Source organism: Pyxicephalus adspersus, chromosome 8, assembly GCF_032062135.1.
Source record: "Pyxicephalus adspersus chromosome 8, UCB_Pads_2.0, whole genome shotgun sequence".
NCBI classification, from domain to species: Eukaryota; Metazoa; Chordata; class Amphibia; order Anura; family Pyxicephalidae; genus Pyxicephalus; species Pyxicephalus adspersus.
Genome location: NC_092865.1, coordinates 24,881,390 through 24,905,074, shown reverse-complemented (window position 1 = coordinate 24,905,074; position 23,685 = coordinate 24,881,390). Strand labels below are relative to the sequence as shown.

The 23,685-nt window shown below is 38.0% G+C and overlaps 1 long non-coding RNA gene across 1 annotated transcript; it reads left to right on the top strand.

The window, feature by feature from the left end:
* Positions 1–204: 204 nt before the first annotated feature.
* Positions 205–23,500, top strand: LOC140336601 (uncharacterized). Its single transcript, XR_011921920.1, has 3 exons — positions 205–570; positions 16,272–16,403; positions 23,489–23,500. It is a non-coding gene; the product is annotated as an uncharacterized lncRNA (long non-coding RNA).
* Positions 23,501–23,685: the final 185 nt, after the last annotated feature.

The following is a 23,685-nucleotide window of genomic DNA, read 5'->3' as shown; positions in this document are numbered from 1 at the left end:
AGCAGCCAAAAATCGAAGTGTGTGTGTGTGAATATTTACATTGTCAGATTGTTGTAGGAATTTTTTCTGATTGGTTGCTATTGGATTTTGCAGTTCTCTTTCTCTATGCAGACATAATAACTGGTGTGCAGCATGTGACATGTGATCCATCCCTGCATGCTATGTGATTTCAGCACCCTGGACAGGTACTCACATTAGGAGGAATGCAGAGCCTCAGAACTTGCTGTGAGCCTCTACAGGGGAGGCTGTCTGCTCTGGCCACGAAGGGCTGGCATTAGTCCCTAGGTGCTCCTATTAATGATTAGCCTGTTTGTTTGTGATAGGATGGTGGAATGCTTTGCTCAGAGGAAGGGGCAGATCTCTCCATGTTTCCAATATTATTTCCCTTCATTGGACAAATGGTAGAGTGGGGGGAGGGTGGAAGCAGCAATAGCACATAGCCATGTATTGTGTCTTCCCTGACTGTGGAAGCAGCTGGGAGAAGAGACTCAGCTCACCTCCCTTGTGACTGCTGGACCTCCCATGAACACAGCTGCAGACCCCTACCTGGCAATGATGAACAGACCCTGAGTAAGTGGCTTGTATACCCTTTCATGCTGAATTATTTGCTCTACCATATGCATTTACAGCTCATCATTGATCACCTTTGCCTTTGATTATAAAATGATATCACTGGGTATTAACATGTGCATTTGACCTCTCATATAGCAGATCTTGCTGTATTTGTTGCATGTATAGCCCTATGCAGCCCTCCCCCTTCATCCTCCCTGATGTTTGTGTGTTGGATGTGAACAGTCAGGGAGGTTACATTGTTTAAACATCCAGGATAATGCAAGACATTAGCTGTGTGTTAAGGTGTGATCAGTTCAGCTATGGTGGATGGATGAAGAAGATGCATATTTTTATTATGGTGCAGCATGGCTGTGTTCAATGTACTAAGGCTTACCACAGTGCAGGGATAGGGAGATAGAAGAGCAGTATCATGGTGAAGACTCACATGCCCTTGCTCATTGTGCTGGCTTACTGCTTCTCCTTGAACTCTCTGTTCTGCAGGAGTAAATTGTCCTATCCCAATTATGTTCCTTCTCTATGATTTATTTTCATTATAACATAGAAAAGGCTTTATTTAGAAAGCTAAAACTACAGGAACCTTGTTTTATTCAAAAAAGTGACAGATTGGTCAAATGAAATTTTAAAAATTAGTCACTTGGCCAAAAATAAAGATAATTATCCTTTGTAAATTGAGTTTAATGTCTGGTATACAATATATAATGTGCAAAACAGTATTTCTTCATGTCTGTCCTGTGACGTGCCAATGTTTATCCACAGAGATTTGTGGGATGATTTTTTTTTTTTTTTTTTTTTTTTTTACAATTTATGGGTGGATCAAAGGAAAATAATGCTTTGCAGGCTGAAATGTGATTTTGACATATTTTTTGACAGTATGTGCCAACGCAGTCAATCCTAAAAATTGCACAATACATAAACCTCAATAAATCATCAGATTGACATACTGACACAGATACTTGCCATCTGATCATTTCTCTTTACTAGTAACTCCCTGTTGAGTGTAATTTCATTGCACAGACCCACAAAATGTTTACATATATCACAAAGGACACTTATATTTGTTTTACAAACAAAATCATAAGCTTAAAAAATAAACTAAAACTATTTTATTTTTATTTTATGTGGTTGGATGTGTCCAAAATGTTAACGGTACTCTTTAGTTTGCTGTAGCAAGCAGAGGCTCCCATTATAGCAGCCCATGTCATGGCTGAGAAGCTTTATTATAGAATAATATAGAATTCCAAAAACATGCAGTTAGGTTAATTGGCTTTCCCCCAAAATTGACCCTAGACTGTGCTAAAGATATATGACTATGATAGGGACATTAGATTTTAAATGGCTGTGGACTTTGTACAGCTCTGTATATTATGTCGACGCTATATAAATACTGTGTATTAAAAATTATCTAACTGCTGTTTGTAGGCGGCAGACTTTTCTGTAAAGAGCTGCATAATATGTTGGCGCTATAGAAATACTGTGTAATAAACGCTAGGAAAGACCTTTATTTGCCCTTTATATATAAAAATTTGCATGTGAAAGAATTTTGAAATCTAATAATTGAAAGAACCAAGTTGGGTGAATAGGGACAGAAATCAAGTTTGGAACCTTTATGTGCAAAGATTAGTTTCTATAGCGTGAGATGGAATTTTATTAAAATATACTTCAGGGTGTGTGTTACCTTAATCTAAATGACCTTTTTTAGTGTTTCATTAATATTTTCTCATTCACCCAATTCACTGTTAGTTGTATATTGATACTTTAAATAAAGTATGAAGGACTTTTACCATATATATATAATTAATATTATTAAACAGCATTTGTATAAAGCCGACATATTACACAGCACCTCACAAAGTTCAGAGTCTGCAAACTCATGCAGATAGCGTTCTGGAGGATATTCGAACCTGGGACCTAACACTGCAAAGGCCAGAGTGCTAACCTATGAGCAACCGTGCTGCCCCATTATATATATTTGGAGTTCATATCAATGCATCCGATGCAGTCAATGCCTAATCAAAGTCCTAATGCTGCACCAACTATGTCTTTACATGTATAACTGGCCTTGGTTGTACAGCTTATCCTTAGGAGTCAGGATTATAACTCTTGTGAAATGCTTTTTTAGGCTGAACTCCAGGGCAACTAAATACATACTAAAATGTGTATAGGAATACTTCTGAAGGATTTACTTTGTGCAGGTGGTTTTGCTATCAGGCACTCTTGCTATACAAATCAACCAAATCCAAGCCTTCCAACAGGAGAAGGAGCTTGCTTGTGAACATACTCTCAGCCTGCTGATTAGGCATTGAAGGAACAGAAGCAGACTGATGAGGTATTCCCCCTTGCTAAAGTTTACTCTGCTTCTGTCTGTATGTTCACTCTGTCATACATGCAATAAAGCAGAGATTATAGTTATATAATATTATTAATAATATTGGTTTAGTTTGTTTTTTTTTAAACTAAAAATGTACACAAGTTTTCTGTTTTTCATATTTTTTTTGGAGTTCTGGTTTTAACATTTTTTTAGCAATAAAGAAACAGCACTAAAGATAGAAAATATGACAATGCAGGTATGCTGTGTATGTATGTGTGAATGAGACTCACACTGATCCAGCCCTCATTTGTAAAGAAATGAGCAGATGGAGATACTGGCAGTTTGTTTGCCTTGTTGCCAGTCCTGCCATGGTTTATAGACTACAGCCGCAATGTTTGTAAACAGCCCGTGTACGGACATGTGCTAAATGTATCATCATATTGCTGTTCAAGGCTGAAACCACATAAATGAAGGGAGATCTTTAAATTAAGGTATGGCACAAAATCAATACCACTAAGCCCAGGGGTGACGCCATCAATCATTCTGTCACTTTGCTTTTTTCATAGAGTAACAGTACACTTGATTTCTTCCATCTGAACCAATAAAATACTTTCTAAACTATGAATGAGAAAGACCACACACTCTACAGTAATCTCTCAGTGGGGGGTTTATATCCTATTATAATATTTACTTTATTTCTTGTTAAGTGCTGTTTTTGTATTTTATATATCATCATAAGATTTTACTATTGTGAAATGACTATACAAGCAAATACAGAAAATATTAGTTTCAGAGGCAAAGTTTCATTGAAAAGTTTTCCATCAAAATATGTTGGACATGAAAACTTTTAGTAATAGTATTTTGTGTTGCTCTCAATTATTTCACGGTAATATTCTATAATTATAGTAGTGATATTTTTTCTTTCCAGCATAGATTTAAAGTTAAAGATTTATTGAAGGTTTAAATGCCAACCAGGGTTGAGGTTTCTGAGAAGCTAGCTGTGGTTACTACTATTTCCTGGAATTCTCATCTCTTGTGTTGCACACATCCACTTATAATATAACTTTTAAAGGCACTGAGTTTTTATTACATGTGGTATCATTTTTGTCAGCATCTCAGAAGCAGTGTTCATTAGCTGAGAAGTAAAAAAAAAAGGATGATGACCGATGATCTCGTGCCAACCCTGTTCCTTTATGGCAGAGCAGTGTCCATCCTAAGAGGCTCTGTCACTGTCAGCAAAGACAGCAGAACTTCACATGAAGGCCAGGAGTTTCAAAACAACATTACAGATAAGCAGCTAGTGATACCATCTAGAGAAAAGCACACAGAGTCCTGTAGCTCCTGTGGTCAGTATTGCAGCTGGCATAAAGTTTACAAAGTGAACTTTACAAAGTGCACTGGGCAGCAGGCTAGGGAAAAAGGGGTAGAGCCATGTGCAACTAGGCTTTTGAATGGGCAAATAAAAAAAAATCATGGCTCCAACTGTAAACTCACATTTGTTTATTTTTTTCATGGATTTTCACAAATGGTAGACAACACCTTAAGCTCTTATACTCCCTGTTGCCCCTTCCCCCTTTTTCTCTTTTCTTATACTTACCTTTTTAGATGTTTTTAGTAACTGTACTGTAGGCACTTTGATTGAACTGAGCCATGAAGCCTACATGACAAGCATTCAAATTATGTCCTTAGTTTACCTGGTTGATTGATGTTGGGTGTCATTCAACCCAGATGTTCCCTGTCTTTTACCCAGATGTCGTTGGTGCCCAGACAATCCTCAAACAGAATGATGTTCTAGGGCAGTGGTTTCCAACCCTTGTTTGCTAGGGTAGCTTAGAAATATTTACCCCCTGCTGAAGACAGTTTCCTTTGGTCAAAACCACAGTAACATAGAAAAAATACACCAATATTTACCTTATTCTGTGGCCCTGCAATCTTATCCCCTGACTTGACTGTTCTGGCTTTGAAAAATAGCTGACTAAAGGCTCCCTGCATGCCAGTCTCCAACCAGTTTTGTTGCTGACCCTAATAAAGTAAAGTAATAATAAGTAATAATCAGTGCAAGATCAGTGTCATCATTTATATTAGAAGTACTTGCCCAAATTCCACCCTTGAAGTTTTAGGATCTAAGACTCCAGCTATTCTGTTTTTTTATGGATTTTTTGTTTTGTTTGCTTTCTTTTTGTAACCAGAATTCTGCTTTTAGATTCTACAATCTCTAATGAATGTGGTACAGTAGCAAATTTTAACAGAGAGGTCAGGTCCAGGCTAAGACAGAAGAGACACATGCTTGGGTGGGGGAGGCAGAAGCCACTTCTACCTTTGCATTGTCCAACCATGTCCTGCATTGTGCATGACTAATTAGTTTTCCATTACCAAGATGAACAGCTGAACACCTGACAATAGCAGAGCACCCACTGTTTACCCCAGTTACTGGCTGATGTTTACTGTAACTGAGAGAGTGCCGCTGGTTTTACATGCACAGAGTAGAAAGGCACGGGCAGCAATTCCATGGTGCAGGTAGGGCTGCTGGACTGGAGACTGTCAGTGAGGGTCAGTTACAAGGGGGTATTACTCAGGGGTCTTTTCCTGGGACATCTGTTCCACGGGCTATTTTTTTTTTTTTTTTTGTAAACTTCAGGCAAGCTGCTTAATAAATGGCATTTTTACAGTTGTGCCAAAAAGCATAGCTAGGTGTATGACACCACTTACAGTCCAAAGTCAACCATTTATTTGATGTGGCTTGCATAGGGGCCTGGGGAGAAGGCGCTTTATTTTTGACGCCTAGCTGGGGAATTTTGGATCCTGGCTGTAAGGGGTGCTAATCATCCTCCCCATCATCAATATATAAATAAATGGGAAATTGATTTTGGTAGGCCTATCCCTATAGAGATTTGGAGAATAACATGGACTATGCACCTTCTCCTCCCCAGTATTCCACTAACCTGACTCTCTCCTCCACAATCTATTATGAATGCTGCAGCCAGACTTATCCATCCTTCTCACCGCTCCTCTTCCGCTGCATCTCTTTGTAGTTCTCAAATATAGTATCAAATTCAAGATCCTGTGCTTTGCCTTCAGATCCCTCCACAGCTTCACTTACCTTTCTGACCTGGTAGAGAAATACTTCCCCAGCCGCTCTCTTCGCTTCTCCAATGACCTAGTACTGACTTCCTCACTCATAACCTCATCACACGTACAGCTCAAAACCCATCTTTTCAAACTTGCCTACCTGTCTTTCCCTGTCTCTTAAAACCCTTACTACTCACCCATTATTCCATATCCCCCCTTTCTGTTGTGTGCTACTTCCCCACCTCTTAGATTGTAAATTCTTCGGGGCAGGGTCCTCTCCTTTTCCTGTGTCACTGTCTGTGTATGTCTGTCATTTGCAACCACTATTTAATGTACAGCTCTGCGTAATACATTGGTGCTAAATAAATACTGTTTATTAATAATATTAATATTCCTACGGCCCTGCTCATTCATAATAAAAGCATGACTCATCACAACTCATATTGGACATTATACATTGAAGATAGAATATGTTATGCGTTGTAAACTTGTTTTATAATTCATTACTTTGGTTGTTTTACTTTCTGTGTTTTTTTTTTTTACATTGTCTTTTTCTTTTTTTGTATTGTACACAAAAACTCTTTAATAAAAACCTACATTGAAAAAGTTATATATAAAAATTACCCACACACACACACGGACGCATGCACTTTAAAGGTTAAATTACTGTTTAATTTCTGAACAGTAATAGAGCAACAACAGGCTTATGATGTCTTTATCTGAGATCACCTTAAAGAAGAACCTTATTAAAATAATTAGGATCTAATTATCAACTAGCAGCTGTTGAGAACATGAACACTTTAGTCATGGGTATGTCATTTAGAAAATTGTCTATATGTGCCAAGTGTCATGATTATATAACACAAAGAGTGCAAGGTTCAGGGGTTTTAATGCACAGTGAAACCTGGAACCCCAGCTTTAATTGCTGTCTGTGATATGTTGGAGATGTTTCTTTACTTCCTGTCCAGTAAAATCAAGGTCACCTGGACAGCACATTACAGGAGGTTTCTCTTAGTTTTTGGCTCAGCAGTATTCATTGCACTGATATTTATCAGCAATGTATTTGTGGTAATACTATAGGTGCTAGAGTTATGAGAAAACTTTGACCTGTAGGCCTTGGGATAGCAGCTTGAATGTAACAGTTGGTGTTAGGATAAGTTTAGGCTTAGAAACTAAAAGTTAAAGTTCAACTCTAGGCTAATTTTTACTCTTTTCAACATCCTCAGTGCTACTTCCTGTGACAATCCTCCGGGTCAATGACCAATCTTTAATTACCTGGGCACACATGAAGTTAGTACAATGACGCTTGGTATCATTTAGTGCCAAAAAGGAGCACTGCCATATCACTGAAATGTGAATGTTCAGTGAGCCTAATAAAAAGTGCACTTTGTTCACATCAATCATCTAATCATGTACTAATTGCAATAGTAAATACTTTTTTTGCATTGCTAAAACAAACTAAAATACAGTCAGGCCTGACTTCAGGCCAAACACATTTCTTCATGTTACAACTACTGGTAGATAGCTTTAACTATTTACAATAATGAAACTTCTAATGAAAGATAATGGATAGGTAAACAAGTAGCAAATAAACCAGAAAAATCCCTAGGTGCATATGCATAGAACAGGTGATAAACTTACACTCCACACATTAAGAATTATGGAAAGCAACAAGCACACACATATATGAGTCATGGGTGTGGGTGTTTAGGCCTATAGTCTCAGCTCTATACAGGACAATGAGGGGGGTACAATTGAGGATATTCTTAATGGAGCTTGGAGTGTAGCCACAGACATTAGGGATATACTGTTTTTATGGGTAATAAATGAGTATAAAAACAGGAATATATCAGTAAACATAAAACAAATATGATTTTCAACTTCTCCACAGTGTGATAGGTGGCACAGAAGCATCTTGGAGTTCTATACAATGCAGGATCTGCCCAGCATTATATAGCTTAACATCATAGAGCTGGGATCAGTCAGGCAGGGAAGACTAGTCAAACAAATAGAAAAACAGTTGTGGAAGCAAGAGTATATAACCATATCATTCATTATCTGTTAGCTGAAATGAACAATTAGACCTGCTCCCGGATATTTGACCTACTGCAGAGAAACTTTATCCTATCTTACACGAAGCATCTATTAAGGGTAATTGTACCTAAGCAGTACCCTGAAAAATTACTGCTCTTTGAGCCTTACAGCTGTATATTTCTGAGTTCATGTAAGTCACTGTGCCTCTGAACGCTAGTATCATGAGATTTGGAGTGAGATTGTGTGAGTCACTTTTGTGCTGCATGCTGTTCTCTTTGCTGGAGAAAAAGCTGTATCTGAGTAAGAGCAGTGCAAGTCTTATTCAGTATTGGAAAGAGATCAGCTTCCAGGTGACTGCAGGCAATACTGTGACTACTCCTTTGTCCTCTGCGTGTCTTTTTTTGGGCACAGCTTCCACAGTTCAGTTTATTATTGCAAGAGATGATAACATTTGTTATATCTTTTAAAACAAATACCAGTGTATTTATAAACAGGCTAAGAAATGTAAGGACTATAAGCTACAGTTTTTTGACTCACCATATAGATTTCAAATAATGAATTCACCTGATATGCACCAATATTTTAACATCTAGCAAAAGATCATCATAAACCATATCAGCGTGTATTATATGACTGAAGTAGTTACATAACTGTGCCCTTTAAAAATCACACATAGAGTGCACAGGTTTTTCACATTTGATCCAGGTGCATCAGTTAGGGATGAGTACAGTTAATAAAAGAAGACTTTTCATTGGCTGAACCTGACCTCGTGTGCAGATATCACTCTCTCCCCGCTAACTGCTGGTACAAGTCCCAAGATACAGAATATGTTCTTGATTGATGTTTGAAGCATGCTAGCATTTGTACCTTTCACTTCACATCATGTGCTTGCCTGCATTCTGAATCTTTTTCTCTAACTTGCCCTGTTCAGAGCCCATCAGGGACACAGGAAACATTTAACAGTTTCCTGTCTATTGTATGAAATGTACAAACATTCACAGCTACAAAACTAAATCCCTTACATCTTTAAAAGGACATTGTATATAGCAAGAAAAAAACTTGTTTCCAAGTTATAAGTTTGTGTGAATGTTGAATACACAATCCTAGGATCTCACTTTTTTTAGTTACAATTACATTTTATTTCACAGATGCTTGTAGTTGTATATAAAGTATGAGATATTAGTAACAGGTGAAGATGATGTATTATGTTCTCCAGACATTGGGCAAACATTCCTTAACGTTTGCTGACTTAAAGTGGAACTAAGGTCCCACTTTAAAAATTGCAATCAGGCAGGTAACAGGGCACGCAATGTCCCTTTTGCAATAACTGTTTTTACTTTCTTAGTCACCCCCCAGCTGTCAAATTTCAGCTGTGAATGCAGCCACGTTTGTTAAGGTAGCTTCCCTGGCGCAGAAGCTACATCAATCCTGGCCCAGCCAATTAAAATGGCTGAAGATTAGAATACAATTTCAGTTTAATCTCATTTTAAATTAAAACTATTCTTGTTTTAAGCATACATCGTTAATGTTTGTTTGCATGTGGCCTGTGAGTTTTATCTAAATGTCAACAGTGGCCCCCAGATGAAAAAGATTGGGCATCACTGATCTATAACATTCAACAATACCTTTTAAAGCAGAACTAAATTTAAAAAAAACTCACCTTTTCTTACACAGATCATTCAGTCCCTTCAGAAATGTCCACGATTTTTTCCTACCAAATCTCACGCATGGAGAGACAGGACCACTAGGGGGCGCTTTGGCTTGCACGGAGGTGGTGTGAGTCCCGAGCAGGGCCAAGGTGCAGAGTCTAAGCAGGAAGCAGGTCTTCTCCAGAGCCTCTGATGGTGAGGATGTTGTGCTGCTGGTTACTGCCAGGTTGCGGTTCTTGGGCACACCAAGGTGGGCAAAACACAGTACCAAATCACAAAGCAGAATGGTAGTGGAGGAAGGCTGGGGTCAGTTCACACACCAGGGCTTATTTGCCAGGGATCCAGGAGACAGACACAAGTGACACAGGGGCCACTACGGGCACAGGGAACACAGGATACACTGGAAGCAACAGGAGGCACAGGTGACACAGGAATCCACAGACAGACAGGAACACTGGAACAGCACAGCGAAGTTGGCTGGGAACCAACAGACTGGACAATGAGGGGTTAAAGCAGGAGCTGGACAGAGGGAACACTGAATTAAGCATCAGGTGAACAGAAACTAGCATAAAAGAACTAAGGGCTCGGCACAATGGAGACACGTTGCACGAACACCAGTGCAGTGTGTGAGCTAGCTAAATAGCCAGAGCTGGTTAAGAGGCTATTTTCTGATTGGAAACAGGTAAGCGTGACACCAAACTTTGGTAATAGGTCAGCTTTAAATTTGCTTTTGTGCATTACGCCTGATCTAGTAAAAAACAAATAAGTATTTTTCAAAAATAAATGACGTTTAGATTTTGATTAAAGCTGAAATCCAGACAATCAGTTAAATACAAAAGTAAAATACAATTAGGTGGGGGAACAGGGTAACTGACCTACATTTTTGATTCTACAATTTTACTATAACTTAGAAGTCCCTCTACCCCTACCAGTTAAAAGGGAAGTAGGAATTCATCCTTTCGTCACTTTACCCTTTTCCTTCTGTCAGCAAATCCCTTGCACTGCAGCACACCTAGCTGACTCTTTGTGCTGTTTTTCCTTCTTGCTCTCCGAGCTCTTCTATACTGCAGACTGCATGAGGCTAATAGGCTAATACCTTATTTTCAGGTACTTACACTTGCACCTGCTTGCATTTGGAAATTGAATGAACAAATAATGATTACAGAGCTGTGTTCTTATGTTCAGCTTTACCTTCCAATCAAATATCATTACCAATTGAACTGTGATCTGTTACATGTCCTTTGTTTGTTAAACCAATAATTGAAGGCCGAAACTAGCCGTGGGCCCTAGCTCCCATTGCTGCAACTACTTATGTGCAGTATAGTAATTCTAATTTTCTGCCAACTGGGTCATCTAGTTTTTTGCTTGAAAGTCATACAGACAGTTCAAATCGTGTAATAGTTAAAGATCAGCTCTCCATCAGTGCATCTTACACTTGAAATGCATTTCTCTAAATCATCCGTCCCCTATGTAGGTGGAAGGGTGCATCAGGGTCTGAAATGCACTTCTAGCAAATGGAAATAAAAACCTCTATTCTTATGCCCTGATGACTCAGCTGCACTAAAACCAATTTCATATTTTTCACATCTTGTTCTTGGTACTGTTCTGATGTTTTCTGTAATATATCAACTATTCACCTTGGTTAGCCAAATAGACTCAGATTTAAACTCTCTTACCACTATATGCTGTTGGAATGTACAGATTAATGTACAGATGCTGTTTTAGGCATGGATAATGCTGTAAAAGTCTTACTGTTATTTGTAAGTCGAATATAAACATTTTCCTTACTTACTCTGTTACTAAAACTGAAAATGAGGGAACATCACCAAATAAGAGCACACTTTTTATTGAAATGTACTAAACCTTTGGTTAGGTGGTCTATGTTATTAGTCATTTTTTGTGCCTCTGCACCTGTGCAAATCAACCTTTGAACCTTATACTTCGTTTGGATTATGGTTTCCTCTATGAGCAGAGAGGCGTCAAGAGCAAGTTGATAGTGGCCACACACAATATGGTTGTGCTTGAGGCCTATCTACTGACAAAGTATGAAAAAATCACTTAATCTTCAGGGTTCCTTCAAACTGCCAGACAGCTATAATTCTACTGACTGGTGTGCTTGAGGCCTATCTACTGACAAAGTATGAAAAAATCACTTAATCTTCAGGGTTCCTTCAAACTGCCAGACAGCTATAATTCTACTGACTGGCAGTACATCTTAAATGACTTTATCAGAGAGAGGTAAGATACTGTCTGTTAAACTAATGCTTCATAATGTTAAATTTTGCTAGTGTCCTGCAGAATGTCTGGCCAAGCAGCATAATTACTTTCCCTTTATATTTTTTGCAGTACTTCCATTCCTAAAACTCTATTCAAGTTTTCTCCACATCTCAAGCTATTATACTAACCAGGGATCACAATACAGTAACCTCTACTCTCTGCATGATGACATCTGCACAACCAACAAAAAGAGACAGATGAGTGCTAGTTTGCCCTGTGGGGTATTCTGTAGAAAGGCTCAGGGTAGACTGACAAGAAGGAGAGAGAAAGCCTTGGGGTCTGTAATATGTCTTTGAAGATCTGTGTGATCCATGCAATTAACCCCTGCTGTGTATTGATGATGATGATGATGATGATGTATATTGATGTTGATGTATTCTGCAAGTCAAAACACATACATTTGGCATCATCTACTGGTCTTTATATTAGCTAATGGCTAATCATTTTTAATGTGTGATTATTTTTTCTTTAGCTGCACATTTAAACCCCTGCTGTGCCACAGAAAATTGAGTTGGTATCATGGTTGGTATCATGTCATATTAAGCTGACACATATTAACACACATATTTGATCTGCTTAAGTGGTGAAAAAATAACCCTTACTTTGCTGCAAAAAGATGTAAAAAAAATTATACAGGGGGATATGGTGATACAACAAGAACACAAGGATATTATAGGCACCAATAATGAATAAAAACAGTTAACAATTGCCCCCATTAGGTCTGTTCATGATCCAGGCAGCAGCAAAATGTATGTAGTCCCTTTTGGAAAAATACCATTGTTAACCTTTGTTAGGTTCCCACTACATTATTCAGCAATATCCAAATAGCTTCCCTCAACAATTAAAAAACTGGTCATTGTGTTCAGCAAATTCAGCAAGGGATCAGCCAATGATAGCTGTCCTTGGCTGCCCCCTTGCTGGATGGGCAGAATGCAATGTGCAACAGGCAGCAGCCAGCACTGGATAGTTTGCTGTAGAATCATAATTAGACATCACAAAAGTAATTATTAGAAAAGAAAACAATAAAATACTTTACTTTTGTGTTGTGTCTTTATTTCTAGAGCTGCTTTAAAACTTATGACTGGATAAGGGCTACAATATACCCCTGCACTCATTTCCCAGGGTGAATGGGTAGATATCTGGGCACCTTTTTTAAACAAGCTCTCTTCCTGCTGACTTCCAAAACACAGGAGAAACAATGTGGAGAATAGGCCATTGTTGGGGGTTGGGTTTTGCCAAGGAGGCTACATTTTTGCCCTATTCCTTCTATGAAAACTCATATTCCATAGAACGTTTAATGGATGGGACACATCCTTGTTACCCCATTTGTATCCAGGATACCTATTAAAGGGTCCAGTTTTAAATATTGTATGTGTGGGGGGGGGGCTTGACCTTTGCAAGGCAATAAATACACTTAAATATGGCTATAAGTGACTGTTCAATTGATTACAAAAGCCTGCATAAAGCCTAACATTGCTCCTGGGTGCCTAGGTGTTGAAAGTAGATACTAGGGACAGTAAACATATTCTTTTTTTACTATTAGTGTAAATGTGTTGTGTTTTATATGTTTTTTTTTTTACCAAGCTGTGCTCCTGCTGTTTAGGACAAGGCTGTGTTGTGCTGTTTGACAGGGGTGCCTGGATCACATGCCAGGTAAACTGTTTACCCTGTATTTTAGTTGTATATTTACCAATGCTGGCCTTGAGCCCACTTATTATTATCCTCTGAATTTGTGGATGATGTAGTATTTGTTACCACACCAACTACAGGGCCTCTGTTCAGCAATCTGCAGCCTATGAAACTGACTGGCTGATGTTTAACTGTGAAGTTCCACCTTTTTTTTTTTTTGGCATCCCCTTATCTTATTTTCTGCGACTTGCTAACTGATATTCTGCCTATGCCGACCCCTACTTGACGCTGACCTTACATTCTGTTGCTCTGCACCGGCTTATTTTCTGCCACCTGCCCTCACCTCTGATTGTCCTGACTCTGCTATCATCTGCTTCTTGCCCTAAACCTGGACTTCGATCTGTTCCCTTTGCACCTTCCACTGAGAACAAGCCTGTCTGTACTCACTTGCCGACTGTCCCTACTCCGGAGCCATCCAATCCTGCTCATCTCTGATAGGATAGTCCGGGGGCCCTGACTTGGTGATGTCCTGCAACACACTAGCCCATTGAGCACTCGGGTTACTGGCCCAACTGGCCCCTTATGGAGTGCTTTCTCACTTAGACTCCGAGCCTCAGGTAATCCTGCGCCATTTGCCTGGGGGCATAGCCCTAACAGTATTGTACACTAGCGGGGGCAAAGTAGGGTAAACTACCAAAACTTGTGAATATTTTTTAACAGAAACTGGAAAATGGAGTTAAACATTTCAGAAAACTGTTTAGACCGTGCAAAAATAGTCAACTGTAAGTGCATTGCTACAGTTTAAATAATCCATTACAAATGGAATTATCTGCTTTCTTTAGGGCAGATTTTTAGGTTCTGGATATTTACGATATATACGAGAATCTGGAATTCTCAGTCTCTTTTAGTCCATTATTAGCACAGACTTGGGGAGGGATTCACCTCTTTAGGAGATCAGTTGTGCTGCAGTGCAGAAAGCATTAAAGAGATTGGCGGTGAGGATGGAGCGATGAGCTTGTTAGTGTGTTTTTTCTCTATTCACTGTTCATTCATGGTGTGGAGGTGGGTATGAATCCTGTAACTGATACTGAACTGCACATGTAACAAAACAGGTATTTTCCCTGCCAGATAAGGCTGTGCTGTATGTCAGAGCTGTGTAAATCTTAGAACTAGATTTTTAGAAAATGTAATTCTTTAGTGAGTAAAGGTTTTCCCCTATCTTATGTGATTGGCTGTTTGTCTTGAGTTAGACTTTAAGCCAGTGACAGGCATTTTTAAAGTCTTAAATTTAGGACCATTCAAAAGATTAGGATAGGGATTTAGGAAGAGGTACAGCCAGCTGGAAAAGAGAAATGTCATGATGAAAACAAGAGCCACTTGGCATGAACACCATCCCGTCTCTTAAGTGAGTTTAAATGTTTGTGCTTGACGGCAGCGTGTCCCTAATACAAACCTTTTTCTTGGGTATAATGAATTTCCTTACTAGGTCAACACATAAAAAATACATTGGCTTGAAAACCAAGAAGCATATTTGTTTTTATTGGCAAGTGAGATAACTAGCAGTATTAATATTGTATGTGCTCATAAATGAATAACTAAAGACTGTATACTAAGTGGACTAATATAAGAAATGTGGTTTATATGAAACAAGACAGCCATGACCAAGGAATTAAAAGAGATCTATAGTCAAGGCTGTGTGAAAACTCTGTAATGAATACATTTTTATATATAAATATTTATTTACTTGTATCTACATTTTGTATTTGACTGCACTACTTTGCAGTAAAGGAAACACATGAAATTATTGATCCTTTTAATGTACATAAAATATAACTGGCAAGCCCAGAGACTGTAAAATATAATAAATACACTGTGTTTTAAGTTTTGATGGTGTTATTTCATTGTTTTGTTTAGAGCTGGCCTACAGCTTTTGCATAAGAGTTGGTACTGAAAATTCAATAGGCACTGATAAAGGAGCCTAATATTCCTTGTATTTTATTGCCCACTGGATATTGTTGTGTAAGAAGTAATTTGCTTTACCTCTGAGCCAGTTACGTTTTAAGGATATTTTTTCAGCAACTGCTACTATTTAAGTGGACAACGATCACTATCCTAATTCTATTTTCCTACAGAAAATTACTAAATCAATGTACCAGACCAAAGGATTGCTGACACAGGAGTAATAGTTATAAAGTTCAGTGCTGTAACAAGTTTAACTATTTAAGTAGCTTTGGAAAAGCCCCATTACCAGTATGTTTGTTTTTTTGTTTTGTTTTTTAAAGATTATTTTATTTATATATGTATGTGTGTTAAATTTGGAAGGACAGAAAGTAAGGCATTCCTTTCTCAGGAAACCACCCTTGGTACAATTTTTGACTTTAGTGCACCTCCATAAGCAAAATCAGGAAAGATCTTTTTTAAGTTTGTTGTAATGCGTTGCCAGCCCATTCAAATAGACAAAGTACATCTCCCTAATAGGGACTTAGCAATAAAAACTTTAAAGAGGTCCCAATAATCTACCACAGTCAGAAACAGCATATTCTGAACTAGGCACAAGGCAAATATTGTCAGTTTCCTTCTTAATTAATTTTCTATTCTATATACAATCTGAGATGTTATTTTTTTCTATGCATGCTTTATAGAATTACTGGTACATATATAATATATATATATATTGTATGACTGACATAATGTTCTGCCAAACACCTGTCTCCTGTCTTGTGTCTTTGCAGAGTAAAACTTCCGGATATCTGGTTGAATTCATTTGCGGTTTGTGTGACCCAAGGCAGACTGACAGCATTGTTTCTCCATCTTACTATTCTGTTTTCCAGGCTTCTGCACTACCTTGACATACAGTACTTGTGGTATGACTCATTTCTGCTTACAGCTATCATGTATCATTATTACAGCACAATATAATTACACGCTGTTTATCACACTAACATATTTAAGGCCGGTAAAAAGAGCTCTTGCTGTTCCTTGCTGAGCTCATACAACCATGACTGGGTAAAATAAACTGAAAGTGAGTAGCAACACTAAAAATACTACTTCTTAGTGACAGTTGCTTTTAAATGCTGTCCCATATCATTATTTCGTTCTATCTATAAGTCAAAGTGACAGGCTGTTCAGTTGGTTTATAATAGGCTAAAGAGCATAGGAGAGGGGCAATCAAAGTGGATTCAGCATCAGATATATTTTTCATGTTAAGTGTATGAACGCTAAGTTAGATGTATATAATGCATTCACAAGTACGTATTAGTCTGTTCACTTACCAAGATGATTTATTACTCCGCAAGGAAAAAATCACTTAGCTTATTAAATGTAGTGAATGTTCACTTTGGAAGGAATACCCAAACATAGGCAAGGATTTTTATCTATACATGATTGGATGGATGAAGTCATCAGACCTTCATATCAATTACTTAGTTAAGTGATAGATTCTTTGCAAGGGGATAATAGACTTTGCTACATGAACAGCCTATAATCCTTTAGTAAATGGGCTACAATGTCTTTCTGTGAGGGTTCATATTTATCCAGGTCATTGTATATCTAGTAGTAGTTGGTCACATTCAACCGGACTTGTTTTTGTAATGATGAAGACATTTTGGAGTTTTCCACATTGCTTCATCAGTTCTACCAGTGTAGGAAATACCTCAGCTTTGATATTTACACACTACAAACACCCTCACCCAATCACCATGGAATGTGACACTACAGATATTGATTGTCCAAGACCAGAAGGGAAATGTAATTTGTTGAACCACCCTATTCGATTAATTTTCTTCCACCTATAATGTCATTTTAACATCTCTACCCTAACATTTTGACAAAAGTGCACATCCATGGGCAGCACAGTGGCTCAGTGGATAGGACTTTTGCTTTTGCAGCGCTGGGTCCCAGGTTCAAATCTCAGCCAGGTCACTATCTGCATGGAGTTTACAGGTTCTCCCCGTGTCTGCATGGGTTTCCTCCCACGTTCCAAAAACATGCAGTTAGGTTAATTGGCTTCCCCCTAAAATTACCCCTAGACTGTATAAATGACATATGACCATGGTAGGGACATTAGATTGTGAGCCCCTTTGAGGGACAGTTAGTGACACAACTATGGACTTTGTACAGCGCTGCGTAATTTGATGGCGCTATATAAATACTGTGTAATAATAATAATCTTCTGGTATATATGTTGTAGGTTTAAGGCCTATGCTGACTTCCTGACACCAAGAATGGGATTATGTTAGTAGAATAGGATGGTTCAACAAATTTCATAACCCCTAAACTTCATTGTCTGCAGTGTCACCTTCCAAGGTGATTGAATTAAGGCGTTTGTGCTGTCTGTGTATAAATGTTGTGGTATTTTCTACACTGATAGAACTGGTGAAGCAGCTTGGAAAGATGTGAAATTCTACAACGTTGTAAGAACAAGTCTAGCTGAAAACATTCTCTATTAGCAGTTATTTAGATTAATCCGTTTCTCTATCCAGTAGGACAGCCACCTTTGTTGAGGCATCACCCAGGGTCATCATCTATACTACTTTGTGAACTAAGGGAGAAAACAATCATGGAAATATAGTTTTTGGTTGTATTCACAAATATCAGATATGGATCAGTCCCTTCTTCAGTCTTTCACCCTGTGATGTGCTACAAACCTATTTTGTTGCCTTTAATCACTGGGAAGAGTGAACCGAGTAAATTCTTCTTCCTATCCAACACAGACTCATATCATGTTAGCCTAGGTGGAATCACTTTTTGGATACCTTGTCTGCATTATTGTGGTAACACGCATTTGTGAGCCGCAGTACCTTTTTTTATAAATGACACCCCATACACCTTAAACCATGTGTTGCAAGCTCATCATATCATAAAATGTTGGCACTTTATTGAGGGTATTTATTAATAACAATATTAATCTTTGTGGGAGGAAATTTAACCTTCTAAATTCTCTAGTGCATTGTGGTGTGTTCCATTCTTTTTTTACTTTGAATTACTTTGAATTGTCTGATTTATAATTTGAATTGTCTGATTTATACATCAAAAGGCAAATCTTGTCGATGCATACAACACACATATTGTAGTGTTCAGTGTTCCTATGCTTGAGCCCTGTGCTGATTTTTAATGAATGAACCTAGAGTCTTTTTGATAAAATATGATTTGTGTGTGTCAGTAATTTATTTATGCAGACTTGTACAGTTGTCTAAAGGCTCACTGTAACTATCAGGGATCAGTATCCTGCAGAAGTGACATAAAATATGGCTAAATGGACAGAGTGTAAATGAGCGGAAAGAAGCATCTTTTTTACTATCTAAACATATTCCATTAAACACTTTTCTGCTTTCCTAAAGCAGAAATAATGTTAAAAAAATGTGACTAGGCAGGTCCATTATTGGAAAAGGGGCAAACAATCATCTTTCTGCAATGAATCAAACTTACCTGCCTGATCACAGTTGTTTAGTTACACTCACCTGTCCTTGTTCTGTTCTGTAAAGTTTAGTTACTCTTAAAGCCTGTGATAGATAGAAATAGTATTACATGTGTTTGAGATTTTGTAACTGCGGTGGACCACAGTGCCTGAATGCCAAAACTGCAAGGAGTAGGCAGGATGTATTTTGAAACTAATAGAAAAAATGGACATTGTTCAAGACTGCATTATAAAATCATATTAAAGTATAGGCCATGGGTTTGAACAGAAATTAAAGCGTTTGATAATATATGGAAACCATGGGCCTGTTTGGGTGCCTATGGCCTAGCAAAATATCTACAAAGCTATTTGGGTTCAAATTCTGGTCCAAGATTTTGTAAAAAGGACTTAAAGGAACACTTATCCCAGAAGAGTTTAATCAGGGATCTTACCAAGGGACCTAAAGGATCTTTAATAAGTTTTAAAGTAGTTCATGTCACCCCATGATGTTTTGTAAGTCCACATATTTGAAATATGGTGGACCAATTTTTAAAGGGTATGTCCAGTCATAATTCAATACAGAAGTCATAGGAATATGTAGTATGATTTAAAGGACCCTTGGTTAAAAAAATTCCTGGGCCAACTTTTGTCTTTAGATGGCCTGCTTAACGTCACCTGCTGCAATGCATTTTATAGATATGTGTACATGATTTAGTGCAAACATAGCTTTGTCTTCTTGCTCCCTACCAACAATGTAACACCTACATATATACAATATTAGTAACTTCCTTGGCAGTCTTAGTCAGAGTTAGGGAATAGTGAAGCTCATATAGAAGTTTGTGACTTGCATCAACACAGCCTGAAGTCTTTTTAGTTTTCTCCTTTCTACCATCAGTGCCCATGTCAAATATTTTAACAACACTGCACAGGTATACACTACATTTTTTGTTCAGCTTCCAAAATGTCAATGTGACATTTATGTCCCGAAGCAATTACTCTCCTTTTTTCACATATGGATAGCCATCTATTCCTCACTGCTACCTATAGACGTTGGCGCTTCTGCTGATGAAATTCCCACGTCAGGTTAACCTTGGGGCTGAATCAGCCACATCAGCGATAATGTTAAAGTGGACCTATCAGTAACCCTATAAGTTAAATAAATAAATTGCTTACTTATCACAGTATGCAGCAGCAGTGTAATTATGAAAAAATGTGTGCCTTTCAGTGTTACAAAAATCATTTGTTCTGTTATGATCAACTGGCTGTTTCCAGGTTCGTAAGACTTAATCTGGGAAAATGCCTTCAGTCTTCTCAGGCAGAATGAATCATAGCCTTAGTCTCAACACGGTCATCACTCCAATTATTTATATAGTAACTTTATAGCAGCTTACAAGGTGCGAGGTAGACGTATCAGCGAATTGATCTTTGTGAAACTACATATGTACACACAATCCAGAACATTACAGCACAGAAATGAAATGATATGATTTTGATGACTCATAGCATGCAGAGTGGATGCTTACCCTGCGTAATGCCAGAATGCGTATTGCCAGAACAAATATATTAGTCCTACAGGTTAAAAGAATCAGCCTATCTATACTATCATTTCTGTTTTATGTGTAGAGACCCTGTGTGTGAGAATGAGAAGCGCTCAGTACACTATTCTGCTAAGAGAAATGTAAGAGTAACAGTGAGAACCCAGCTTGATTGCCCTGACAAGCAGAGAGGTAGTCTGAAACCCTTTATTATACAAGTAACCCAAAGTCAAAAACATTATTTGAAGATCTATGTGCCATACATAAGTTCTTCTGCCACATGCCATGGCCATTGTTGGCTAGGAAGAAATCTAAAATAGAGCACTGAACTTCTAAAGAGCAAAACAGTTGGAATTATTGTTATGGAGGTATTGCACACCTCTATATGAAGTCATAAGTAGTTGTAATAGTTGTTTCACTTATACATTATTTATTACCCTGTTTCCCCTATGATAAGGCACTGTCTTATATTTTTTGAAATGCCAAAATATGCCCTAGGTCTTTTTTTCAGTGGGATGTCTTATTTTTCCATGAAGAAGACTACAGTACACATTTATTGTTGAAAATCACTCATGTGCCATTGATTGTCCCCTTTCTGATCACTCATGTGCCATTGATTGTCCCCATGTGCCATTGATTGTCCCCTTCTGATCACGGACTCACTTTTTTTTGGCTTCTACGGCCGGGTAACAGACTCCGTTAGGGCAGGGATTAGCAGCTTGCTTGTCCTTTGAAGTTACTTTCAGTTTCACTCTGCACTGCAGCCAGCACCGAGGAGTCACAAAGAGGCACACAGTATCAGGTATCGGAGGATGTCTTATTTGCGGGGGGGTGCTTTATTTTAATTGTTTGAGCAAATATCGGGGGGTGGCTTATTTGATGGGGATGCCTTATCATCGGGGAAACAGGGTATGTATGCATATAGCATATAAATGCCATCTGATGCTGCTTCAATAAATGACAGAAACACTTAATTGTGTCAATTTAATATGGAGATTAGATATTGCTATCAACTCTCCAATAAGCTTTACAGAGCTACGAACACCACAGCCCACATGGCCCATTCATAAACGGCAGAGTGAGATATAAAGCCTGCAATGCCTGCCGGGGTTTTTTCTGCTTCACCCAGAACAAAAAGTTTTACTCGTAAAGAGCCGGTCATGCATCTTTGACAAGCCACATGACCGATTCACTGTTCTTCATATACTATGGAAATAATATTCAATTCCCAGCTGCTATTTGTGACATTTCCAAGGGAGTATTATACAAAACTATCAATTACGTTACTAAGAAATATAACGCAATGAGCTCTATAAAACAGGGAATCCAACATTCCCTTGTGGGAACCTTTCAGATCCTTGTGTTTCAATAGCAGTAATTGATTCCCACCAGGGAATGTCTCAGGGAATCCTTGTTGGATAAGTAGAGCCCAAAAAGACATTAGAGTGTTAACATGAATTGGGCTTTCAATATCCCTTACCTAAAGTAATGTCATAAAGAGTTTTAATTGGGAAACCTTGCTAATGCTATGTAATAATTTGTTGACTTGTACTTGTGCAAAGCTTCAAGAATACTTTACAATTTCCAGTGATAGATGTGCTATTTGTGGCTGGAGTCTGGTGCAGGTGATTTCTAGTGTGAGACTCCTGGTGCAGAGAAAAGGGGAAAATCTGCCCTAAGGTTAGGTTAATAATTTTGTATACACTTAAGTACTCCAAATATTTAATTGTGAATTTGATTTTGAATACAAAATCTTTGAAACAATGCTTCAACACAGCTTTTTTCAACCTGTTTAATTTGGCAGAACCCTTGAAATAATTTTCAAGTCTTCCAGAAACCCCTGCGATAATACTATATCCACAGTTCATAGTGCAATATCATGGTGGTCAATAGGAAGAATGCCTCTTACATTGCTGGCCAGTGGGAGGAATGTCACTTTTGCAGATAGCCAAAATGATCCCTAGTTTCACTTGAACTGACCCAAGAGGCATACATTGCTCATTGCTCAAGGAACCTCTAGCAACCTCTTGTTGAGAAACGTTCCCTTAACACATACCCCTAATGGTTATGCAACCTCGCATTTAGTCATAATATAGTTAGTAGCCGTTGAATATGAGTTATTAGTGAATATGAGTACTAGCTATAATTACCCTTGTCCTTTTCCAAAACTAAGCTCCTAATTTCTTAATTATTCTTAATTAATCTTTAATTTGTCTCAGCACCTATCCCCCATCCCCAACACCTAACCTATTCCCTTAAGTGTTAAGTGTCCTTGACATGACCCTGTCATTAAAATTAAATTGTCAAGTATACCTACAAATGAAAAGAGCGAAAAATTTACATTTTACCCTGCTTAAGCTACCAGAATGGCACATCATTCAAGAGAAAACCTCCTTGAAAGTCTGCTTCCAGTCACTTTAGGAGTGCCAATCTTAATGGTACCCCATTGTCCTCCTTTAAACTCCTGACCTCCATATCACCACTGTGTACCACAATGACAAGGAGGTCAGTGGGAAAAACCACTGAGTGTTTTAGGAGATCGAAAGATGTGCTGGTTTCCAGAGAATTTAAGGGCACATGTAACATGGTACCAACACAATTAAAAGGCAATAGTCAGCACATTAGATGAAGTGCCTGAACAGGAAGCTTTATAATATACTTTCTAATGTATAATATCTAGCATATAATATATATAACAAAAGCTGCAAATATAAAAAAAGGTTTAAAACACTTGAAAAATATATTGGAATTGTGTTCTTTTTTAAGATTTTAGTGAGTTTAGATCTACTTTTAATGTATAAAATGTATTGGTTTTAATAACTTTCATGGGGCAGTTTGCAAGTGTTAACTGAAGAGTTAAAACCCTCCCATGTGAATATGCTTTTGAAAGAGCTTGGAAAATGACTGTCTTTGTAATTTACACCTTGGAAAATGACTGTCTTTGTAATTTACAATTTGTACCTGCTAGTTTTCGGAATTTGACTGAAATTTGTCTAATTGTTCATTTGCTGCTATTCAGGTTTGATGGGGGATTGTTCGGATGACAGCTGGAACTGTAGTGATCACAGGAGGAATCCTAGCATCTGTAATACTTCTTTGCATTATTGGAGTACTATGCTACTGCAGGCTTCAGGTGAGACTCTTAAGCAGATCACCCACTACTAAGATCTAAAGGTAAAATGTTTATCAAGGATTCATTAGCACAATTTATTTTTA